The sequence below is a fragment of the Corythoichthys intestinalis genome, chromosome 1 (assembly GCF_030265065.1).
Source record: "Corythoichthys intestinalis isolate RoL2023-P3 chromosome 1, ASM3026506v1, whole genome shotgun sequence".
In the NCBI taxonomy this organism is placed as follows: domain Eukaryota; kingdom Metazoa; phylum Chordata; class Actinopteri; order Syngnathiformes; family Syngnathidae; genus Corythoichthys; species Corythoichthys intestinalis.
The window spans coordinates 16,365,262-16,383,941 of NC_080395.1; the positions used below are offsets into that span (position 1 = coordinate 16,365,262).

Sequence of the window (18,680 nt, forward strand, 5' to 3'; positions counted from 1 at the left end):
GACACGTCTGGCAGTGCAGGATTTGAGTCCCTGGCGGCGCATTGTGTTACTGATAGTAGCCTTTGTTACTGTGATCCCAGTTCTCTGTAGGTCATTCACTAGGTCCCCCCGTGTGGTTCTGGGATTTTTGCTCACCGTTCTTGTTATCATTTTGACGCCACGGGGTGAGATCTTGCATGGAGATCCAGATCGAGGGAGATTATCAGTGGTCTTGTACAGTGGGGAGAACAAGTATTTGATACACTGCCAATGGGTTTTCCCATTGGCAGTGTCTTCCATTTTCAAATAATTGCTCTCACAGTTGATTTCTTTACACCAAGCATTTTACCAATTGCATTGTCTTCCCAGCCTGGTGCAGGTCTACAGTTTTGTCTCTGGTGTCCTTCGACAGCCCTTTGGTCTTGGCCATAGTGGAGTTTGGAGTGTGACTGACTGAGGTTGTTGTGGACAGGTGTCTTTTATACCGATAATGAGTTAAAACAGGTGCCATTAATACAGGTAACGAGTGGAGCCTCGTTAGAAGAAGTTAGATCTCTTTGACAGCCAGAAATCTTGCTTGTTTGTAGGTGACCAAATACTTATTTTCCACTCTAATTTGGAAATACATTTTTTTTTTAATCAAACAATGTGATTTTCTGGTTTTTTTCCACATTCTGTCTGTCGTGACTGAGATTTACCCATGTTGACAATTACAGGCCTCTCTGATATTTTTCAAGTGGGAGAACTTGCACAATTTGTGGTTGACTAAATACTTTTTTGCCTGACTGTATGTGTGCTATAGCTTTACAAATTGTCAAAAATGAAGGAAGGAAAAAACTTCAAAAAACACAATTGCCTTGTTTGCTGTCTGTCAAGCTGAACAACTTCACATTTAGTGAGGCCAGAACACGTCAAGTTAATAAGATACTTTATGGTACAATAAGGTACTGTTTACGAAGCTTAAATACGAACAGCTACACAAACTAGAAAGTGCAATTTCTGGAGAAAACTACAATGTTAGCTTTGCTCTGATGGTTGGTATGTCCGGTCACTTCCTGTTGATGTTGAGGAATCTCGGACTTCCTGTAGATGACAGGTCACTTGCCGTTGATCTTAGGGCATTTTGGATTCATTTATTGTACAAATTGGGCCCCTTCCTGTTAATTTTGGGGCATTCCTGCATCACTTCCTGTAGATTTTTGGGCATTTCAGGGTAACTTAAGTGTCTTTCGCACATATGTGAACACCGTTAAAATCCCTGGATTTAAACAGGTAGCCCTTTTGTGTGAAAGCAATTTTCCGGGTCGACTAACACAGAGATTACGCGTACATTTCACGGGACGCGTCTTAGTTTTATGTCCAGGACTTTCCCGGGTTGAGGCACGTGTGAAAGCACGCGTTTGATTTCCGGGTCACAGCACGAAGGCTAATGACATAAATATCATGGCGGGCCGAACGTCATTTCCTCTTTCTTCACAGTAAGACAAAAATCGGTAAAAAAAAAAAACATCACAATTATCAACATGGCAAACTGGAAATGGCAATATAAAACTGAAAACATAGCAAAATTAAATTGCTACTGGATGTAGAGCCGAGGAAGAGTCCATCGTCCATCTTTGGAAATGTGTGGTTTATTTCGTTGCCGATGTTAGGGTCCGGAACTGCGGGAACAAGGTTGTACCTCAAAGCAGACAACAACGGAGGGATGCGTTCAAAGGTTTATTAAATACAAACAAAAATAGACGCGATTGCGGAAAAGGGGGATTAACACAATGGGTTCGTGACAGTGGCGGCAGACGGACAAGCTGGAAAAAGCACGAAATTTGAGAGTACAAGGTGTCGGATGGCGCCCAGAAAGTTAATGTCTCGGCACCCATCTCTTGGATCGCCTAGGCTTAAATACAGCCTTGATAAGCTTGAATTGGCTGCGGGTAGATGACGGGAACGCTCCCACAACCGGCTCGGTAACAAAACGCAAATCTGACCAACAGAATGTGACGGCCAAATTTCAGACCAGAAATGACATAATGTCCGGGTTATAAAATCGCGCCAGCTGCCTTCCCAGCACAGACTAGCCAACCCTGGATAAATCAAGCCACTTTCACACATACAGCCCATATTTTTCCAGGGACGTTTTCACATGTGTGAAAGCCATGACATGGCCATATCCTGCATCACCTTACACGGGAATTTACCAGGATGTCTGAAAAGAGTATTCTTGTTTTGTTTTTTTTTTGTTTTTTTTTTCTTTTTTTTTTTAAACCTGTCCTGTTCAGCTGCTTGACACGGAGAATGGAGATCTGAATGTCTGATTGGTCTGAACAGTTTTAATGTAGCACATGGGAGTATGACATACAGGGTCACTTGCTGTTGATTTGGGGGCATTTCTGGGTCACTTCCTGTTCGTATTGGGTCACTTCCTATTGCTTTGGTGGGATTTCGGGGTCACTTCCTGTTGATATCGGGTCACTTGGGTTGGACACCAATAGGAGTGAATGGAATTTTTAGTGCTACTGAAATGACTGGTGAATCGGGCCATTGGAAATGAATGGGAAATTTTGGCCATAGAAATGAATGTGTATCTTTTTGGCAAATTTTATATGAACCATACATTTTTAGCAAAAACTGAATGAAACTTTTGTGCCCCTTAGTGTCCTGATTTCTTTAATGTATAAATGATGTGCTTTTATTTTATTTATTTATTTATTTATCATTGCAGGACGAGTAGCATTAAAAAAAAAAAATAAATATATATATATATATATATATTTTTTTTTTTTTTATTTAAATGCGTTTTTGTGCCGAATGGTCATTAATGGGGTGTCAAACGAAGAGAGCCTAGGTCGAATGAGAATTTCTGTCTAAAAATATAGGGAATCTAGACCAGGGATGGGCAAACTATTCCACAAAGGGCCGAAGTGGGTGCGGGTTTTTGTTCAAACCCATCATGAGGACAGCCTTTCACCAATCTGGTTTCTTACAAGTTCAATCAGTTGATTGCAGTCAGGTGCTTCTTGTTTCCACTGAAACCTCATTGGTTAAACTGTCTGTGCTGAATCAGTTGGAACAAAGACCAGGACCCACTGCGGCCCTCGAGGACCGGTTTGCCCACCCCTGATCTAGACCATAGGCGGAGTTTGACTTTTGGGCCAAGGGGGGCACAGCATGTTGATGACGTCAAAACGCAGTGTCAGCAATAAAATTAACTTACAAGAATATTTATAGTAATAAGTTGAAAATGAGCGTTTTTTTTTTGTTGTTGTTTGTTTGTTTCCCATAATTCTTGAGGAGAATTCTAAATCAGGCTGCTTAGGACAGCTATACTTTTCACCAAGATCGTTATCCATTAAATATGGTACGCCCGCTGGTGTCGTGCCAATGTAGTTACCACAGTCAAAAATTGTATCCCCTGGGTGGAGCCATATGGAGGTAGATTTGTGTCGTCATTATTTGATCAAAAAATGTGTTTGAATGCAAAAATTTTCTTTGATTTTTTTTTTTTTTTTTTTTTTGATGCAACTTTTTGATCGAAGTAATGTTGTTTTGCGTTTGGGCCACATTTTGGCTAGGACATTTGTGTCTTCATAAGTATATATTTTCAAACGAAAAATTACTTCAGTCAAAAGTAGAAAAAATTCAATAATAAAAAAAAAGTTTTTGAAAGCGAAAAAATATTTGAGACTCAAATATTTGCATTTGAACACTTAATTTTTAATTTAAAAAGTTTTCTTTGATTTTAGCAATCCGTTTTGTGTTTTGGGCCATTTTATGGGTAGGACGTTTGTGTCATTCAATCCCCCAAAAAGTTGCTTCAATTAAAAAAAGTATTTTCAAACAGAGAAAAAAAAATCATTTGAAAAATCAAATTGCCCTCCCATAAGTTTCTTTTTATTTTTTTTATTTTATTTTTTTTTTAAATAATATGCAAAGCAAACGACCTTAGGAGCCAGTCACATGATCTGTTCGAAAAATAATTATGACCTATTATAAAGATTTTTTTTTTTTTCATTACATTCATTTTTGTTGTTTGCTTTACAACTTTTATATATACATAGGAAAGTCAATTACATGTAATGACACTTTTCGGCCACCAGGGGGGACCTAGCCCACCTGGGCCCTCCTTAAACTCCGCTTATGAACTAGCCGGTTGAAATTCTTTGCTCAGTGCGAATGATGATTTAATCATGAATCTTGAGCTATAATAAAAAAAAAATCATCATCTTTCATCATTCGTCAGTATTGATTCGAAGATATTTGCTCTCTGGGTTGGCATGTCAACAGACAGTAGTACTTGTATTAACAGGAGGACAATTTGATCATGATGTCCTGAAGAATGATAGCTCGTCCTTATCTTTACTGAAATAGTCACCATTTTTTGTTTGGTTTGTTTTTCACATTTGTTTAACTGCATTCTCATCTTTTGGTGATTCATGAACATAACAGAATATTACCAAATGCCGATTTTGACATTTGAACACCTTGTGTGCGAAAGAAAACTAGCGGGTTCATAGAAAGGTTGTTTGCAGTCATTTATGAGTGGAAATGAACATGCGCGTGAGAAAGTAGACGTATTTGGAGTGGAATATATCATGTTCACAGAAATATCTGCCTGAGGTTTAGGTTTATAAAATAAGCCACAGAGAACAAAGTACATGATTCACACAGAAATAAAAATAACAATGTTCCCCAAAAAATTTCTGACTGATCATCAAAAATCTTAAACGACACATGTAAATGCTAAGATACGCCAACAAATACACACATGCAAACTCTCAAAGCGCGCACTTTTATATTAAACGCAGAATCCTTCCTTTAGGGATACAGGATGGAAACTCCTGGCTGACATTCCTACACGGGCGAGGATGTGAATGCATCTAAAGTATCCCTGATGGCGACACAGTCCAGACTTGACATGCATGGGAATGCTTCCTGGGCATGTTCGGAGGAGGGGGAACGCTGCACGGGCGCCCTAATGATTCAAGACAGGAAGCGGTTGCGGTTAAAGTGTAAGGTCAACCTCTTGTCGCCAAAGTCCCGAACCAGAGGAGCTCTTTAGAGGTCATTAAGACCCCAAAATGTCTGCTTTTTCTCATCCGTGGTGATTTGTTAGCTTGGCCGTTTTGATGTTAGCGCTTTCAAACAAAATGGGATTTAATTAGTAACGATGAATAAATGCTAAATAGAAGTGAATTAGGAGATTGTTAAATCTTTAAATATGAAAGACGCATATTTAAAAACAATTTAGAAAGGACCGTGTCTGGATGAATTTTTGGTCTAGCTATTAGTGTTGCTCCAAAACCATTTTTGGCACAAGATTGCATTATCGATACACATTTGTGCTTTAACAGGCGAATTCCAATACTGTACTAATACCCGTGCTGTTCGAAATTTTTACCCAACGTTTAAAAGTGTGAAAGTTGAGGTCCATGCCCGTTTTTACTTGAAGTCAGTTGACCAAGTAAAACGGGAAATAATGTCAAATGAGTTTTATAGTTTTATCGCCCTCATTAATACACATTAAAACGCTGCATGGGCCATGTGTTTATGTCCATATTTCCATCTTTTCTTGTCTTTTATCAAAACGGAAAGCACCACAAAAAACTACATAACCAAGGAGAAATTCTGAGTTCACAAAGGAAGGACGTCATCCGAAAACTTTTAAATCATTTACTCCCAAAAACGTATAAATGCGTTCTAATTGTTTCAGTGTCCCAAAGACGTATTTATACGTCTTTTTTTTTTTTTACTACAAGAGACATCTCTGGGTTCTGATTCAATTTAGCTCCAAGCACAAAGCTCAAAATCCATTTTAAAGCAATAAAACTGGCCACTGGAGGGCAGTAGCGCATTTGGTAAGACCCGCAACCCGATTCAACGGCAATGAACGGGGCGCCGGTGGAAGACGACCGAATGGAGAACAACCTAGAGGACGCCCGGCGCTGGACGACCGAGCAAAACGACCGGAACCACCAGTACAGCGGACGATGCCGTTGAGTCCGTGCTGCTCGCCGAGCAGACCCCGCAGGGACTCAAAAAAATCCATCTTTATGAGACAGGTGGCGATGAGGGAAAAGTTTACCTGGCTGTCGCTGCCACAACAGCGTCATCCCTCAGTTATGTGTAACTAAATTGTTACTTTGCTATCAAAAGCTCGTTTTGTCTTGTTGTTTATGTTATTTTTTAAAAGGAAAACATTATGCAGATGTTTGGGATGTAACTAAAGCAAAAATAGCTGTGTTAAAGTCAGATTTATGTTTGAAATGTATGGTTTCACAAAAAGCTCAATTTCTCTGTTTTTTCATCGGAAATTGGAAAATTGCTCAAACTAAGCTATTTTCTAATGCTGATTTCTAAAGAATGGAAACTCTTTTTTTTTTTATTGAAGCAACTTTTTGATTGAAGTAATGTTGATTTGTGTTTGGGCCACATTTTGGCTAGGACATTTTTCTCTTTATTATTCAATCAAAAAATAAGTTGCTTCAAAAAAAAGTACATTTTCAAAAAGAAAAATCACTTTTTCACAAATTTTCAGTCATACAAAAAAGTTTTTGAATGCGAAAAAATATTTGAGATTTTAAAATTTGCATTTGAACACTTAATTTTTCATTGAAAAAGTTTTCTTTGATTGAAGCAATCCTTTTTGTGTTTGGGCCATATTATGATTAGGACATATGTGTCTAAATCATTCAACCCCCAAAAAAGTTGCTTCAATCAAAAAAAAAAATTCAATCAAAGAAAAAAATAATTTAAAAAAAATATTTTTTCTCTAGTATATATGTATTATATATACTGTATATACAGTGCATATATACAGTATATATAAATATATATATATATGGCAGAAAACACTTGCTCTTGCACCCCTCTTTAAAATAAACTGCTGTATTTTAAGCCAAAAGAACTGTTGTGTTTGATAAAACAATATGTATATATGCTGCCATAGCAGCTTCATGGCGCACTAAGCCTCCGAACTAATTTTAATTTGTCCGTTTTACCCTGAAAACCCCCGTTTACAGACATCGCGCAACCGCTTTTGTTTCAACCAAGCCATAAAAAGACGGTAAGTAATTATATTTATTATTCAAAATGTCTGTCATTTTTAGCATAGAATTATTAATTGATGTTTTACACATAAAATCCCCCAAAAATCCGGCTGTGGCCATTCACAGCTGTGTCTTGACACTCGGTGATACATGCTCAATGGACTTTTTGGATCGAATATCTTGTTAAAATCGTGGCGTCTTTAATTCTGCTCTCGCGTGCTTTCGCCTCCAGCTAGGGTTTTGCTGTTTATTTTTTTATTTTTATTTTTTTAATGGCCTCCTGTTAAAATTTTTTTCTTCCCCCAGAAAATTGAGATTTAAAGCTTTCCAATGATGTATCACACGTGCATATCAGACTATTTTGAAATTTGGCCAAATTGGCCGTCTCAGAGCGGAACTTCAAGTCACCTGAGTGTTTTCCGCCACATATGTATATATATATGTGTGTGTGTATATATGTATGTATATGAAATTTAATTACATGCAATGACGCTTTTGGCCACCAGGGGGGCCTGACCCCCCCCCCCCCTTAAAATCCGCTTATGTTGATAAATATTCTCACGCTTCAAAACGTTTCATTGAGCATGTTTGGTTGTCAATGGGACATCAATATTACAATTTTTTTTAAAAATAATAATTTTTTGTCTTTTTGGTCCGAAATGTTGATTTTAATTGGTCAGTGAGGAAAACAACAGTTTGGACATGAAGGTTATGGTGTCCTGAAAAAAGGGACTCAACCAGGCCATAGTGAACTTTTTTTTTTCTTTAAAATATAAAGGCAACATCAAAGGCATGCAAATTCGAACAAAACAGGCCCAGCTGTTAAGGATTTAAATTGAGAAAAAAAGTTAAATATACAACAATCTTGTTTCTTTGCACGATTTCTCTCCACTTATTATTCACCTGTTATTTGCAGCAGATTGCTGTCATCACACTTTCTCATCTATTGAGTTGCATAGCTGCAGGACATCCAATTCCACTAGTTCGATCATTAAATCTTAACGAGTTTACGCTGCCTTCAATTACTGCTTTTGCGTGGGGTCCTTTTTTAAGACTTGTCAGTCAAACCGTAGGCGCTTGTTGTCTTGTTGTTCTCTCCAACTGTGGGAGCTTTCCACAGCTGAGAGCGTTTAGTCACAAAAAACACCCCAACAAAAAACTAAAATCATCATGTTTTCAATACAATACAATTGAAGGCAGACCCTTCATGCTGCACTCGTGGCTTCTTGCCAAGATCGAGTAATACGAGCGGGAAAAGACCACAACAATGAGAATGTTAAAAAATCATTTTTTAGCATCATTGCTGAGAAAACCACAGAAGGCAGGATAAAGTGGTTGTTTTGTCAGCGGGTGGCAGGGGGGCTTCACTGCGGTATGACGCTGCAAAACTCCTCAGAGACAAAAACATTGGATTTTGATTTAGAAAACCCATCAAAACAATGAAAGTGCTGTGAAGGAGAGCATGAGAATCAGGTTGCCTAAAGTGGCGTATCAAAATGAACACAAAATACACAAAGGATTAAGAATTACAACATACTTAAAGTCCACACTCTGGTACAAATTATTCATTTTACGACTTGACATTTTTTTTAAATCTGATTTGTGGCTCATCCAGATTGAAACCGGACAGGTCATTTGTAGTCTGAACGCTCACAAAGAAACCTGACTTTTACGAGACAGATTGAAACCACATACGGAAAGTAATTTCTTACCAGATATGGAGAAGATGCCTGTCAGTCTGAACACCTCAAATGGGTTTTTTGATTGTCTGTGACATCACTCAATGTTGGATGCTACCTTCATTGCTGCAGCAACCTGGCAGGTGTGTCAATAATGAGAGCCAGTCTGAACATGCCCAGATCTGATTTCTCTTGCTAGAAACAGTGTGAACAGTCATGCCCTAAAAATCTGATTTGAGGAGGACTCCGATTGGAATCAGATATGCCTGCAGTCTGAACGCAGCCTAAGAACAATCATCAAACAGTACATTTTTGTGAAATAATGATCGAAGGCCATTGTATCGAATCAACTTTTGGTAGACTTTGTAATAGCGAAATATGGGTGGCACCGTCTTGGAAAATGTCTGCTCTGAACTTGCGGTTTAGAACGAACAACATGAATTGCGGTTGAAGTAAGCAGTGTGTGTCCAAAAAGGGATTCAGCATGACGTAGATGAGACGTAGATGAGATTGTATGATTGTTCTTATCACTTCGTTGATCATTCATGGACAAAATTAAAACAACATGTCAGCCTGTGTTGACGTGAGGTATAGATTGATACGCTGGCCATTTGTGTGACCAAAATGAGGTGAAATAACAAATTATATTACATCTGCCAAATGCAAAAGCGCTGACACAGATTTTGTTGTTACAAGGAAATACTAAAAGGTATGTACATATAAACAGAAGTAGTATGCCATTCTATTTTGCAGATATGGATTGCAATAAAACATTTGGACAACATGATTTCATTTCTTGTTTTATTTAAAACGATTGGTGCATGTGCAAAATAGGTCAATAAATCACAATTTATAAAATTATTAGAAAAGTAGCATACGAGAATGTGATTTCAGACAGCAGATCTCTGGAGCCTCCCCACACCTGACATTACAGCCTAATTCCGGCTCCAATAGCGTATCTTAAAGTTGCTGCAGTTAAAAAACTTGTAGTTGGATCTCGGGGATCAAGCTGACGGTCGGCCACAAGGCCAGCCACCGCCTCCAGCCCCAGCCTCTTGGCCGCCTCCAGGTAGAACGACGTTGTCTCTATATAAAGTGGGGCATATAAGTATTCAGTCAACCACCAATTGTGCAAGTTCTCCTACTTGAAAAGATTAGAGAGGCCTGTAATTGTCAACATGGGTAAACCTCAACCATGAGAGACAGAATGTGGAAGAAAAAAAACTGAAAATCATATTGTTTGATTTTTAAAGAATTTATTTCCAAATTAGAGTGGACAATAAGTATTTGGTCACCTACAAACAAGCAAGATTTCTGGCTGTCAAAGAGGTCTAACGTCTTCTACCGAGGTCTAACGAGGCTCCACTAGTTACCTGTATTAATGGCACCTGTTTTAACTCATTATTGGTATAAAAGACACCTGTCCACAATCTCAGTCAGTCACACTCGAAACTCCACTATGGCCAAGACCAAAGAGCTGTCGAAGGACACCAGAGAAAAAATTGTAGACCTGCACCAGGCTGGGAAGAGTGAATCTGCAATAGGTAAAACGCTTGGTGTAAAGAAATCAACTGTGGGAGCAATTATTAGAAAATGGACATACAAGACCACTGATAATATCCCTCGATCTGGAGCTCCATGCAAGATCTTACCCCGTGGCGTCAAAATGATTACAAGAACTGTGAGCAAAAATCCCAGAACTACACGGGGGACCTAGTGAATCACTTACAGAGAGCTGGGACCACAGTAACAAAGGCTACTATCAGTAACACAATGCGGCGCCAGGGACTCAAATCCTGCACTGCCAGACATGTCCCCCTGCTGAAGAAAGTACACGTCCAAGCCCATCTGAGTTTCGCTAGAGAGCATTTGGATGATCCAGAAGAGGACTGGGAGAATGTGTTATGGTCAGATGAAACCAAAATAGAACTTTTTGGTAGAAATACAGGTTCTCGTGTTTGGAAGAGAAAGAATACTGAATTGCATCCGAAGAACACCATACCCACTGTGAAGCATGGGGGTGGAAACATCATGCTTTGGGGCTGTTTTTCTGCAGAGGGACCAGGACGACTGATCTGTGTAAAGGAAAGAATGAATGGGGCCATACATCGAGAGATTTTGAGTGAAAATCTCCTTCCATCAGCAAGGGCATTGAAGATGAGACGTGGCTGGGTCTTTCAGCATGACAATGATCCCAAACACACAGCCAGGTCAACAAAGGAGTGGCTTCGTAAGAAGCATTTCAAGGTCCTGGAGTGGCCTAGCCAGTCTCCAGATCTCAACCCCATAGAAAATCTGTGGAGGGAGTTGAAAGTCCGTGTTGCCCAACGACAGCCCCAAAACATCACTGCTCTAGAGGAGATCTGCATGGAGGAATGGGTCAAAATACCAGCAACAGTGTGTGAAAAGCTTGTGAAGGGTTACAGAAAACGTTTGGCCTCCATTATTGCCAGCAAAGGGTACATAACAAAGTATTGAAATGAACTTTTGGTAATGACCAAATACTTATTTTCCACCATGATTTGCAAATAAATTCTTTAAAAATCAAACAATGTGATTTTCTGGGGTTGTTTTCCCACATTCTGTCTCTCATGGTTGAGGTTTACCCATGTTGACAATTACAGGACTCTAATATTTTCAAGTGGGAGAACTTGCACAATTAGTGGTTGACTAAATACTTATTTGCTCCACTGTATGTCCATAAACGTACAGTAAATGTTGCTGTGAGGCACATGAACTTATCTTCCCTTGCCTCACTGTTTTCCACTTCTAAAAAAACGAACCAAAAACTTGTAACACTTGCATTAATGCGTTGACATAATTGAGCCATCTACACATACTGATTAGCAACAGGCTAGCAGCAGATACAGTAGTTGTAGTAAATAATATTAAAGACCATTATTATTACAATCATAATAACAATATCAAAGGCAACAAGTCGTTTCATGCACAAGTTTTTAGCTTTAGTATTTTTTGAGCACCGGTCACATAAAAATGCAGGGATAGGAAGACCACACCTTCCATAACACAGCTGCAACATGGCTACAAAAACACCCTGTCTTTGTGGTGGCACAAACTTGGATCTGCCTTCATTAACATGTGATCCTCCCCTGTCGTGATGATGGCAGATGGATGCGGTATTTCCAAATTGTCTTTTTTTAACGGATTTTGATGAGTAATGTTACTCCAGCTGTACTGTTGTTTTGGATGGAAAAATTCTAAAACGGAAGTTGTTTGCGGAAGAACCTCTGACACTTGCCTATATAGGCATCAATCTGGATCGGTACGTTGAGCGGTTAATCAATGATTTGATCGAATCAATTGAAATACAAAATATATGCTGTTTTGTTAAAAACAATTTTAATTTTTAGCAGAACTCAATACCCAGTCAGAACAGGCTCAGATCTGATTTGGACACTTGCTACTGCTAGAAATAGTGTGACAAGTCACGGCCTAAAAATCAGATCTGAGGAGGAATCCGATTGGAATCAGACATGCCTGCAGTCTGAACGCAGCCTTAGGGGCAGTTTACATGGTGACGCTGCGACACCAAGACGCAGCAATGTTGCAGAATGGCCTCGCCTTTATATGGTGACAGCGAAAACGCAAACACGCAAACCTTTGGTTCCGGGCTCCAAAGTGGAAGGATTGGATTGCTGGGTTTGCTCTGGTGGCCGAAAAGTGTCATTGCATGAAATTGACCTTCCTGTATTTATAAAGGTTGTAAAGTAATAAAACTGCAACAAAAATGAAGGAAATGAACAAAGAGATATAATTTTATAATGGGAGCAAAATTATTTTTCGAACAGATCATGTGACTAGCACTTTAGACGGTCATTTACTTTGCATATAATTTTCACCAAAAAAAAAAGAAATTAAGGGAGGGCAATTTTATTTTTCAAGTGATTTTTTTCTTTTTGATTGAAAATATATTCTTTTTTTTTTTTTTTTTTTTTTTTTTGATTGAATCAAATTTTTGGGGGACTGAATGATTTAGACACAAATGTCCTACCCATAACATGGCCCAAACACAAAAAGGATTGCTTCAATCAAAGAAAACTTTTTCAATGAAAAATTAAGTGTTCAAATGCAAATTTTTCAATCTCACATATTTTTTCGTATTCAAATACTGTTTCTATCATTGAAATTTTTCATTTTTTGATTGAAGTGATTTTTCTTTTTGAAAATATATTTTTTTTAAGCAACTTACTTTTTGATTGAATGATAAAGACAAAAACATCCTAGCCATAATGTGGCCCAAACACAAATCAACATTACTTCAATCAAAAAAGTTGCTTCAATTAAATTAAAAAAAAAAAAAAAAAAAAATCAATCAAAGAAAAATAGCTTTCAAATGCATTTTTTTTTTTTTTTGTTGCAAATTTATTTTTGCATTCAAACACATTTTTTTTCTTCTATTTGACGTGACGTTTTTTTTCATTGAAAACATATATTTTGATTGAAGCAACTTTTTTTTATTGGTGCAACTTTTTTTATTGAATAATAAAGACACAAATCTACATATGGCTGCGCCCAGGGGATACAATTTTTGACTGGGGTAACTACATTGGCACGACATGGGCGGGCGTACCATATTCAACGGATGACGATCTTGGCGAAAAGTATTGCCTAAGCAGCCTGATTTAGAATTCCCCTCATGAAAGATAGGAAACAAAAAACGCTCATTGTCAACTTATTATTATAAATATTCTTGTAAGTTACCGTATTGGCCCGAATATAAGACAGTGTTTTTGCATTGAAATAAGACTGAAAAAGTCTTATTTTCGCAGTGTAGACATTATACCCATTCACGACACTAGATGGCGCCAGATATCATTGAAGCGATGTTCTGTCATGACAGATCTCAGCTACTCTCAAGTTTAACCAGTTTGCATTATTTTATTGCAGTGTTTTTCCTTATTCAGATTTGTTTCAAGACTATAGTTACAGTTAGACTTCACTTTTATAGTTAATGCAGTTATTGCAATTTTGTTGTATTATCACAATAGATCGGTTTATTTACATTTCAAAAACCAGAACCCATTCAGTTACGAATGTGATTGCACTTTAGTTTACATATTTAAATGTTGAGATATTAAGATGAATGAGGAAATAACATGCTTTTTCTCTGAAATATGTTGTTATAATCATTTGTTTCAGATGCACTGTTATTATTTTCTGTATAAAAATGAATTTGATGTTCAAAAAGTCTTTTTCAAACTTGAGTCTTGAAAAAGAGGGGGTCGTCTTAAAATCAGGGTCGTCTTATATTCGGGCCAATACGGGTAATTTTATTGCTGACACTGCGTTTCAGGGTCATCAACATGTTGTGCCCCCCTGCCCCAAAAGTCAAACTTCGCCTATGACACAACTGTCATATTTTTGGCTCTAAACACATAACAAATCGAGTTCAAAGTTGGAACGGTGCGAATCGGTCAAAGTGTGTGGGCTGTGGAAAAATGGACGGGGAAAAAGAATCTTCATATCACATGCGGCTTTGTAAAACATCCCCACAATTATAAATCAAATTGTAAGTTTTAATGTTTTGTCACAAATATTTTGCAGTCAATGACAGCATGAAGTCCCGAACTCGTGATCATCACCAGGCGTTGGGTTTTCTCTCTGGTGATTTGCTAGGTCTCTGCTACAACTGTATTAGTATATCTGAAGAGCTTTGAAGCATTTCGCTGTATGTGGCCAGCTAACATTGCCTGAAACACTCAATATGTATTCCGCTGCTTCACTTTAACTTGACATTACCCAGAAACACTGTACTATTCCTGAAAACTCCAAAAAGAAGGTATAGTAGGAACATACAGTGGGACAAATAAGTATTTAGTCAACCACTAATTGTGCAAGTTCTCCCACTTGAAAATATTAGAGGCCTGTAATTGTCAACATGGGTAAACCCCGACCTTGAGAGAGAGAATGTGGAAGAAAAAAACAAAAAATCACATTGTTTGATTTTTAAAGAATTTATTTGCAAATCATGGTGGGAAATAAGTATTTGGTCAATACCAAAAGTTCATCTCAATACTTTGTTATGTGCCCTTTGTTAGCAACAACGGAGGCCAAACGTTTTCTGTAACTCTTCACAAGCTTTTCACACACTGTTGCTGGTATTTTGGCCCATTCCTCCATGTAGATCTCCTCTAGAGCAGTGATGTTTCGGGGCTATCGTTGGGCAACACGGACTTTCAACTCCCTCCACAGATTTTCTATGGGCTTGAGATCTGGAGACTGGCTAGGCCACTCCAGGACCTTGAAATGCTTCTTACGAAGCCACTCCTTTGTTGCCCTGGCTGTGTGTTTGAGATCATTGTCATGCTGAAAGACCCAGCTACGTCTCATCTTCAATGCCCTTGTTGATGGAAGGAGATTTTCACTCAAAATCTCTCGATATATCGCCCTATTCATTCTTTCCTTTACACAGAGCAGTCGTCTTGGTCCCTTTGCAGAAAAACAGGCCCAAAGTATGATGTTTCCACCCCCATGCTTCACAGTGGGTATGGTTTCTTCGGATGCAATTCAGTATTCTTCTCCTCCAAACACGAGAACCTGTGTTTCTACCAAAAAGTTCTATTTTGGTTTCATCTGACCATAACACATTCTCCCAGTCTTCTTCTGGATCATCCAAATGCTCCCTAGCGAACCGCAGACGGGCCTGGACGTGTACTTTCTTCAGAAGGGGGACACGTCTGGCAGTGCAGGATTTGATTCCCTGGCGGCGCATTGTATTACTGATAGTAGCCTTTGTTACTGTGGTCCCAGCTCTCTGTAAGTCATTCACTAGGTCCCCCCATGTGGTTCTGGGATTTTTGCTCACCGTTCTTGTTATATTTTGACGCCACGGGGTGAGATCTAGCATGGAGCCCCAGATCAAGGGAGATTATCAGTGGTCTTGTATGTCTTCCATTTTCTAATAATTGCTCCCACAGTTGATTTCTTTACACCAAGCGTTTTACCTATTGCAGATTCAGTCATCCCAGCCTGATGCAGGTCTACAATTTTGTCTCTGGTGTTCTTCAACAGCTCTTTGGTCTTGGCCGTAGTGGAGTTTGGAGTGTGACTGACTGAAGTTGTGGACAGGTGTCTTTTATACCGATAATGAGTTAAAACAGGTGCCATTAATACAGGTAACGAATGGAGCCTCGTTAAAAGAAGTTAGACGTCATTGACAGCCAGAAATTTTGCTTGTTTGTAGGTGACCAAATACTTATTTTCTACTCTAATTTGGAAATAAATTCTTTAAAAATCAAACAATGTGATTTTCGGTTTTTTTTTTTTCCACATTCTGTCTCTCATGGTTGAGGTTTACCCATGTTGACAATTACAGGCCTCTGTAATATTTTCAAGTAGGAGAACTTGCACAATTGGTGGAAACAAAAATGAATGAAATGAACAAAAAAAACATATTTTCATAATAGGTAAAAAAAAAGAAATTCGAGCACCTTAGACAGTCATTTGCTTTGCATATAATTTAAAAAAATATATATATATATATATATATATATATTAGCGAAAAATATTTTTTAAAATGATTTTTTTCTTTGATTGTTTTTTTTTTTTTTTTTTTTTTTTTTTTTTTTAGTTGAAGCAAATTCTTGAATGATTTAGACACAGATGTCAATCATAATATGGCCCAATCACAAAAAAGGATTGCTTCAATCAACAAAACTTTTTCAATGAAAAATTATGTGTTCAAATGCAAATTTTTCAATCTCAAATATTTTTTCGCATTCAAATACTTTTTTCTAGGATTGAAATTTTTCTTTTTTTTGATTGAAGTGATTTTTCTTTTTGAAAATGTACATTTTTTGGAAGCAACTTATTTTTTGATTGAATAATAAAGAGAAAAATGTCCTAGCCAAAATGTGGCCCAAACACAAATCAACATTACTTCAATCAAAAAGTTGCTTCAATCAAAAAATAAATAAATAAAAATAAAAATAAAAAGTAAAGAAAAATAGCTTTCACATGTATTTTTTTTAAGTTTTTTGAGTTTCAAATTTATTTATGCATTCAAACACTTTTTTTTTTTTTTTATTGAAGCGACTTTTTTTGGTTGAAAATATATCTTTTAATTGAAGCAACTTTTTTTTGATTGAATAATAAAGACCCAAATCTACCTCCATATGGCTTTGCCCAGCGGATGCAATTTTTTACTGGGGTAACTACATAGGCACGACACCGGCGAGCGTACCAAATCCAATGGATGACGATCTTGGCGAAAAGTATTCCCTTAGCAGCCTGATTTAGAATTCCCCTCAAGAATGAAGGGAAACAAAAAACGCTCATTGTCAACTTATTATTTTAAATATTCTTGTAAGTTAATTTTATTGCTGACACTGCGTTTCAGGGTCATCAACATGTCGTGCCCCCCCCCTTCCCCAAAAGTCAAACTCCGCCTATGTTTATCAACTTGTTAGGATAAACATTCAACAGAAAAAAATGAGAGTGAATAGTTTTATATTTGATAATTCAACAGAAGCAACAGGTATGGTCATAGGCATTTTTGTCCTATCTACATACTACTGTCAAAACAGGTTATATACAGGAGACAAACAGTGTAAAATATTGAATAGTGAAGAAAATAAGTCTTTGAACACCCTGCAATTTTGCAAGTTCTCTCACTCATTTTCTAATAATTGCTCCCACAGTTGATTTCTTTACACCAAGCGAAGAGTTACAGAAAACGTTTGGCCTCCGTTATTGCCAACAAAGGGTACATAACAAAATATTGAGATGAACTTTTGGTATTGACCAAATACTTATTTTCCACCATGATTTGCAAATAAATTCTTTAAAAATCAAACAATGTGATTTTCTATTTGTTTTTTTTTTCCACATTCTGTCCCTCATGGTTGAGGTTTACCCATGTTGACAATTACAGGCCTCTCTAATCTTTTCAAGTAGGAGAAATTGCACAATTGGTGGTTGACTAAATACTTATTTGCCCCACTGTATTTCAGTTGAATTATTTGAATTATTTTACCTCAAACTCAGCTGTGTGGAGCAACACGTCAATCGTATAACATGACAGCATGTGTCAGGTAATCGTCCTGAGTCAAGAGCGCTCATAGACGACTGTAATTGAAGCACCATAAGTGGCGTAATTTGGCCGACTGTTTGGATAGCGGCCAGGTCGCTGCTTCTAAGTGCTTAACACGTCAACGCCAATCACAAGGAAAAATAGATCCTGCGCCCCAGGCGATGACTGGACATATCGGCTCCAAGTCAACTGTGGTTGAACGGCATCGCTAACAAACGTGCGCTTTCTCTCTTGAGATGTGTCTGGGAATAACCTATGTGAAAGTGTTGAGTGGCCCTTTCGCAACCCCAGAATACGTCGCCACTGTTACATTTACATTTGTGTATGTTCTACTGACACGTGTGTTTTGTTAGCACGTCCTGGAGTGCAGGAGGGTGAAGCTAAGAACCTGTTCTTACTATTAGGGGGAATATCCTACTCATACTGTTTAAAGATACTTAATAGAAAAGACATTTAGGAGAGACATAACAACCAAGTGTTATTATGAATCTTGCTTAAATTTGACTGATGTGCAAGACTGACGAACGACTAAATAAAAAGGATGACAACTGCTGACTAATAACAGAGCTAAATGATAGGTAGACCAACCTAGACAGTAAAGAATGAAGTGGAAGAGAAGTGCTGCTCAGTCACTTTAATATTTTGATGCGCCAAACGATTCATGGATTTGCATCAATAATGATAACAATGCTTTGGATTTATATAGCACCTCTTTTAGACACTCAAATATGCTTTACATTGTATTATTCTTTCACGCAGTACTCAATGATGGTAAGCCACTACTGTAGCCATAGCTGCCCTGGGGCAGTCCAACAGAAGCAAGGCAGCCAATCCGCGCCATCTGCCCTTCCAACCACTTGTTCTCACACTTATTTCAAAAAGGAAAGTAGGGTTAAGTATCTTGCCCAAGGATACAACGACAATGTG

At 37.9% G+C, this 18,680-nt stretch overlaps 1 protein-coding gene across 2 annotated transcripts in view; it reads right to left on the reverse strand.

Moving 5' to 3' along the window:
* Positions 1–18,680, reverse strand: part of LOC130922331 (collagen and calcium-binding EGF domain-containing protein 1-like) — a 96,421-nt gene that overhangs the window by 69,055 nt on the left and 8,686 nt on the right. The window contains exon 1 of one of the 2 annotated variants that reach the window (XM_057847071.1): positions 8,735–8,819. The exons of the other annotated variant lie outside the window; for it this stretch is intronic. The gene's annotated coding sequence lies outside the window, so the exon portion shown is untranslated. Of the gene's footprint in view, positions 1–8,734; positions 8,820–18,680 lie in introns of those variants that run through there. 2 annotated transcript variants of the gene reach the window in all.